We start from the raw sequence: 7888 nt of genomic DNA, 5'->3' as shown, positions 1-7888 counted from the left end.
CGATCAGTGGATCTGCGCTCGACAGTGCAGCCTAGGCGGAGTAGTCGAACGCAGATCCACTGAGCTCTCAACACAGACAGCATCGTCAGAAGAAAAGTTGATAAAATAAATTAAAATTTTTGTATTGTTCATACATATGCGTACCGAACTGAAAGCACTGTATCAAACGGTTCAATACCGATACGATGAGTATTGTTGCACCCCCTATTTATATGTGTGTGTGTGTGTGTGTGTGTGTATGTGTATATATGTGTATATATATATATAAATATAAATAATAGCTTGAATTACTACAATAAATGTTGTTTTAATTGCATGATTTCTCACAAGCATAATACAACAGTGACACTGAACATGATGAAATCTGATCAATTAAAAGGGGTATACATCACTGTAGTATTTGGATACAGTGTTTAAGAGGATTATTGCACCAGAGTCAATTAAATGACAAACTACACTAAATGATCTCTAATGATCATTTTTAAGCTTTATTTATGTTTAGTGAATCCCTAAATTGTTAATTTCATAAAATTGTGAATGTCAGGAAGAGACCCCGGCGGATGGTGCTGACAAGGAGGGGGTCAAACTGCGGGCTGGCACTAGCTGGGGCTCACTACTGGAGCTACCTGCGGAAGCAACATCAATGGAAACACTCTCCAGGGTGAGGAAGAGAGCATACCAACTTCTCCCGCTCCCAGAATGGCTATGCATGCTATCCTGTAATCTTCCTAGAGTTAGGGAAGGTAACTGTCTCTTGGAAGGGCCGCCCGTTCAGCAGCAGAAGCTCTATACAGGGGGCTTCTTCCCTTTGAGGGCATGAACCCTGCCAGCCCTCTGGCACCCCTCTGGGCCTTAGCAGTGGTGCTAGAGGGGCTTTGTGGCTCTCCATTTGAACCTCTGTAAGAGGCTGATTTGAGGCATCTGTCTTTAAAGACAGGATTGCTACTAGCTTTAACCAAGCAAAGGCTGCATATGCTATGTCCTCTTTGTATTTTGCATGCTTATTTGGACAGGACGAAGGATTTTTGGAAAAGTGACCAGCTTTTTATTACGTGGGCAGGCCTATCACTAAGCAGCAGCTCTCACACTGGTTTGTGGAGGCAATTGCTCTTGGGTATACGAGTTTGGGGCAGTAGACACCAGAGGGCCTGCGGGCTCACTTCAGCAGTGATCTGGGCCCTTTTTAGAGGGGTGTCAAGCCAGGACATCTGTATTGCAGTGAGCTGGTCTTCACCTCTCGCCTTAATGGGCTAGACATCTCCACTCCAAGTGTAGCCCAAGAAGTGCTGGGCACTGGGTCCTCACTTGGATACTGGCTATTGTTGTGACTGCATGAGATAAGCTTGTCTGGCAATACGGGAATTTCCATTTCCCATAGTGAGACATCAAAACAAATGCTAGGAATGAGAACTTTAGGTTACTTGTGTAGCCATGGTTCTCAAAGTAGCCTGAGTGAGATGTCTTACCAGACAGCCCTTCTTGTTGAGGCGAAGTGAGAAGAGGTGCTTATCTTGAATAACGGATACGTAATAGCGCAAGATATTTAAGCATGGGTGGTTTTGCCTGACATGATTGTTGCAATCCCCAGCCAATCTGGATTGGCAGAACAAGAGGAATGAGGAATATGCAAGGAGGCTCATCCCATAGTGAGATGTCTCACTCATGCTAATCTGAGAACCGGGATTATGCAAGTAACCTAAAGTTTGCATGTGGCGGACGACACCACTGTACTTTATGATTAATGCTATTAAATGCTGCAGTGCAGTGTTTGACAAATAGTATACAAGTCAACATTTCTAAAAATTAAAATACATTTCCACTGAAAATGTTAAAGACTTATTCAAATGAGACCTTGTGTTGTAAAGTGTCCCTAAAGCAGCTTCCATCTGTAGTTTTGCTAGTGGATAAAAAGCTGCTAAACATATACCTATTACTTTAATAGACTTCATTTCCAGAAAACATTCATCCACTTCCCCTTTGTTGTTTCGACTGTAAAACAACCAAAGTTATACTTATCTGACAAAATATGCACCACATACACCAATTACATCAAAAACACTTAAATGCAAGGCAAATGTCCTGCAGGACGATTTAAGCATTTGTTTAATCTAAGATCATTGGTTTAAATGTTCGGTAGAATTGATGCATTTCTGTGGAACGTTTACACAATTTTTTACAAGCAATTCAATCCTGAGCGTGTTGTGTGGCATGAATAAGCAATGTGTCACAGTGTGCATATTTTCCCTTTCGGTTACATTACTAATGTCAGATAAAAAAAAATACATACAGCTAACATTTAATTTCAGGCTTGATCCAGTGTTGTCAAAACATTGACTCATGACTTGTCAAACCTTGATTTTTCAAAATTAAATTGCACTTTTTTAGTTGCTGCTCAGTGAAGACAATTTGTCACAAAGTTAATGGAACTGATAATGTGGGTCACAGCATCACAACATAAATTATTTTGATAATAATGTGTGAACTTTTCACCCTCAGTGTAGTGTCAGAGGGAATATGGTGACAATGTGAATGTCCTTTTCTCATCAAGAACTGGAATAGCTGGACAGGGATAGCTCAGTAGGTAGAGTGGTCGCCCCATGATCGGAAGGTCGGGGGTTTGAATCCACTGAATGGGTACCCCCTGAGCAAGGTACTGTCCCTACACACTGCTCCCCGGGCGCCTGCTCAGTGGCTGCACACTGCTTCACTCAAATGCAGAGAAAAACAAGTAATTTCTCCACCGGGATCAATAAAGTATGCATTATTATTCTGAATATTCAGAGACAGAAGTCAAGGGAAAATGTGCTGCAAAACCATTTGTAGCTGTGTCTCAGTTACTCTCAGCGACCAGAGTCTGAAAGAGAAGCAGCTTTCATGTTATATACTGTGTGAAGTTTGCATATTTTCCCCATGCTTGGGTGGAGTTTTTGAAATGTGCAGAGTAAAGCTCTGTATTAATTCTGGTTAATGAATAGATAAAATGTGACTTGTAGTCTAAAGAGGTTGAAGTGGTCAGTAAGACAACAAGAAGGCTATAAATGTGTGTATGTTACATACACACTGCCCTGCCCAGGTTTAAACCATGATCTCTCTTACTGTGAGGCAACAGTACCAACCACTGAGCTACTGTGTTGCCATCTGTTTGACTACACCTTATTACGCCTACACTCCAGCATTAGTTTTTTGGGTTGTCCTAACTGTGACACAAATGTTCCCTTGGATGATGTAAATAAACACACATTTGATGAATACTTTTAGCTGTAATTCAAGAATACGTATATTACTACTGAGAAATTTCACAAAAATATCTAATAAGATAAAATTATACAATGACAATATTTTATATCTAAAAGTCAAAGGTAAAGTTTGAGCTTTACCTTTGAGCTTTCTTGGCATTCATCATGTTATGGAATAGAAACAGATTTAAACTATAACTTGACTGGTTAGTGAAGTCGTACAAAAGAAGGCTTAACTTTTTTTCCCCAAAAATTTTTCATAACTGCCTCACTCTTAAAAACAAGAGTATGATCGTAGTGGCTTTTGCTCATAATTATGTGCTTTCCTTTACTTCAGGGAGAAATAGTTGATGGTAAGTCTGTGTCAGTGTTGGTCTTTACTGTCAGTTTGATATGAGTTTCCTGTGCAGTAAATGAGGATACGGCATGAACCGTGACATTTTACTACAACATTAGTGTATTCAGTTATTCGATAATGTTCTATTTATGTCATCATAACTAATATTAGATAAGCTCTCGAATCTTCTACAGTTGAGGGCACAAATTATTCCATCCATATTCTTGACTGCTTATCAAGTTCAGGGTCCCAGATGGGCTGGAATCTATCCAAGCTGTCACCGGGCGAAAGGCAAGGTACACCCGTGGACAAGTAACACCAACTGCAATACTAATGAAATCTCAGACCATAGTCATATCTGTACTCAGCCTTCATTCTGAAGTCAGCTACACCCCTCTTTGTGTAAAGCTTTGTGACTGTATCTTGCTTGTTTGGAACGCTACTGATAAAATCTCTCCACAGACAGATATATAAACTCCTGTTTTACTACTCAAAATTGTGTTTCCAAGTGCCTCTTGGCCTACTTTTTTTTTTAAACAGTGAGACGTATAGTCACACAATTTAACACACAAATATTTTATTTATTTGTGAAGTCTATTCTTTTTAATCCTTATAAGTCATTATCAGTGAAGACTCCAACCCCAGCATCTTTACAATCAAAAAATATGTTTAATGTATGTGTTTTTTAGGGGGCACAACAATCACATGTTCTGATAAATTAGGGTTAGGATTAGGGTTATCTCTAGGGGTGGGTTTCAATAATCAATTTTCCGATTCAAATCAATTTTAGCTTGAATAAAGCGATATTGATTCATTAAATCCTGAATCGATTTCTAAATATAAAGTATTTTGTCAGAAACGTCAGAATCTCAGGTTAAAGCTCACAAACAAACAAACTGTAAATGAGTTTAATTACACATGCTGCATTTGACTTTACAATGTTATATGTATCCAGGGTGTGGTAACATTTAAAGAAGTTCATGTGTTTTGAGGTGCCCAGGTGAATTATTCTGACTCTGGCACCATCTCATGGTAATGTTATGAATGGCATTGTGCTACAAATCAATGCTGAATGACTGGAGCAAAACACAAATAACAACAACAACAACATGAGGAAAACGAAATGTAATTTAGCTTCTTTAACAAATACTTTAATAAAAGTTTTGAAAACGGGACACTGTTTTTTTTTAATAACATACCATTTATAAAGGGTTTACAGCTTTATTAAGGTTAATAAATCCATTACTAGTGCTTTGGAGAAGGAACATAATTTTGGAGTTGGGTCCTAATTAACATAATAGACCATCCTCATAGTCCTCATAGACCATCATTCACTGGTGAGGCATGCGCAAATAAGGAATTTTGTGTTTTTATTTGGTATACACAGCTGATTTCTGATTTTCTGATGAGCAATTAGGCATGACGAGCTTTAATTTTTAATAACTCGTAGGCTTGCAGCAATGTTAGCTCTCCATAATGCCAAGTCAAGATAATAACTGGATTTTTGTCCTGCAGCCTGTTTCCAGAGGGTAGAAAGGCAAAGCTCATCTTAATGTTTTAAAAAGATCGCTCCACCTAAAGTTGTTCTCATTGATAGCTTATAATGAATCAGATATGAAACAGTAAATTTATTATTTAGCAATAAATGCAAAATCACTATAAACTGTCTTTTATTTAGCCAAGTAGTCAGTGATTGTATTTTAAAACATTACATTTGTTTTTTTTATTGTAAGTTCTGAAGCATGTGAAACCTTGACAAGTATGTATGAAAATATGCAATAAGTGCTGTGTTTTACCAACAGAACCTACTGGGATGGCACTGGCGCGCCATGAAGTGTGAGCTCATCATTATGCACAGCTTTGCGATCGTGTCAAGAGCCATAAAAGTGTTTGATGTGTTCAACCGTGTTTTGCTACAGGATTGACTGTTGATTTACATTTTTAAAAGAAGCAGGAATATATCCTTCAGGAGATTTATGTGTTCTCTGATCTCTGCTTTGCTAAATTCGTTTAATTTCCCCAAAACGCACAGCATTGTTATGGGTGGAGTGTTTTCAGATGTTGCTTCTAATAATGACTTAGCCTTTTGGAATAAAGGTCATGTGTAATGAATTCTTTCATTTTTTCTGGTCAGGGAGAGATTCAAAATGAGGAGCTGGTAAACACAGAGGGAAATTATCTAGGTTTTCCATCCGTCCGTCTATCCATCCACTTATCCAAATAAAGGTTGGGGGGCTAGTTTTTCTAGATAAAACTTTAAAAAGAAATGACACTAAAAAAAGCTGCAGTTCATTTGTTTTTGAACTGAAGTGCTTTATTTTATTCAAAATAGTTTGGCAAGCACTGAATTGCACCTCTTTCGAGAAGTCATGAAGCCATCCTGCTGATTCTCCAAGTGTGCAGTTGTTTTCGATATCAGACAACTTGGTCACACAAATTTTACACAGATAACAGCTATTAAAAACATGCTGCTATTCTTTAGTGCATCCAAATAGAAATTATATATAGATATAAACTCCCCAGAGTAACTTCATCTTTTGCTTTAAAAATGCTACAGTAACTACATGCAACTGATGCAAGTCTTCCATTTGTGAAATTACTTCAATTTCACAACCTGTTAATAAAATAAATAAATAAATAAAATAATAATACTTAACTGTATTTTATAACTGGAATGTGCACTAAATTACTTCCACATAAGCCACTTTGACCAGTTGCTTATCAGTAAGTTCCCTCTACTACAGCATATATGTTTGACTTTTCACACCTATAGAACATTACATATTACACCATCTCATTATGTATTAAAAAAAGCTATGCCAAAATGCAGAAGCATTGTGTGAAAAATTAATTACACTTCGTGATTCAGTTGCACTTCAGCATTTCAATCACATTGCGGTTTGGGCTTTGAATGAGCAACTGCAACACGCAGATTCTTTTCTTTTTTCAGCCATTCAGTTAGATTTGAGATGCTGTGAATGGAATCATTGTCCTATTGCATGACTAAGTTTGGGCCAGACTTTATCTATTACACAGACAGCCTCACATTTTATTAGATAATACAATTATTATATTATTATGACTGTGGAATCGATAGTATCAGATAGCATCTACACCAATCAGCCGTTGCATTAAAAGCTTAACCTCACAATCTATGGACCCAAAGGATCCCAAAGGATTAATGTCTTGGTGCAGCCACCACAAAACACCTTCAGAGGTTGCATGTACATGTCTTGAGGGCTCAGACTTCTTTTGCTGACACAAGGTGGACATAAATACTATAATGCAGGGTTTTTAATGAGCTGGCTGATTGCTGCATTTTAGGTTTAACATTAACGCTTTCATGCATAGTGGTCACAACAGTGGACAGCTATTCAAAGGCTGTTTTCTTGTATTTGTGTCAGTGTTGATGGTATATTTGCACATAAACCATTACATTGGACACTGATGTGTCACTCCATACCCTGCAGCCCACTGGTGGCAGTGTATGTTACTATAGATGTAGGATGTGTTTTATTGTAATTATTGTTATTTAACCCTTTCATGCGTGAATTTTAACAACCTTGATCAGATTTTTTTTCTTAAGTATTTTTGCTTTGATCTTTTTATGCCTAAAGATGAATAAAAATACTTAAGAAATCCTGATTGAGGTTGTCATAATTCATACATAAAAGGGTTAATAATGGAATTATGGAAAGGTTTGGTTTCTTCGGGAAACCAAATTCTATTGTGAGAAAATCAAAAGACAACACTGAATCATATCTCGGGTGTTGCATTAGGAGGACCATCTTGCATAAAAGTCTGGCAAAGACAAATATGCAGAACTGCATGCTGTGGTGACCACTCGCATTTAAGGGAGCAGCTAAAAGTAGTTTAATCTTAGTGTGATACAAATATCAGGATATCAGAGAATAAGTAAATGATGCAAGCAGCATGGTCAGTGTGGTGATTGTGTTTGCAGGCTTGTGCTCTTTGATACAGGACAGTTATAATTTAGACTTCAATTATGAATCCTTTTCTCTACTCCACCCTGAGCCACGTTGAGATATTTTGTCTTTCTGTCCTTTCAGACCTGTCTACTGGCTGGGCAATGACACCCTGAGGGTGTTCTCTGCCCTTTTTACCGAGAACTGATGGTGACTGTGCCAGGGGCTGAAAGCCAAAGATAGTGTGATGCCAAAGTCAGTAGTGGTGCTGCAGGGAGGAGAAAAGGCACAGAGGTACTGCAGATGTCCTCTTTAGACAGGTAGGTACTTTGTAATTTTGGTTTTATTCATTCTTTCTCGGGCCTTAAGCCAGCAGTGAGTTTGCTCTT

The sequence above is a fragment of the Copadichromis virginalis genome, linkage group LG1 (assembly GCF_057382275.1).
Source record: "Copadichromis virginalis isolate Kocher_CV1m ecotype Utaka linkage group LG1, C_Virginalis_male_GT1.1, whole genome shotgun sequence".
Classification (NCBI taxonomy): Eukaryota; Metazoa; Chordata; class Actinopteri; order Cichliformes; family Cichlidae; genus Copadichromis; species Copadichromis virginalis.
Note: the sequence above shows the minus strand (reverse complement) of the source record.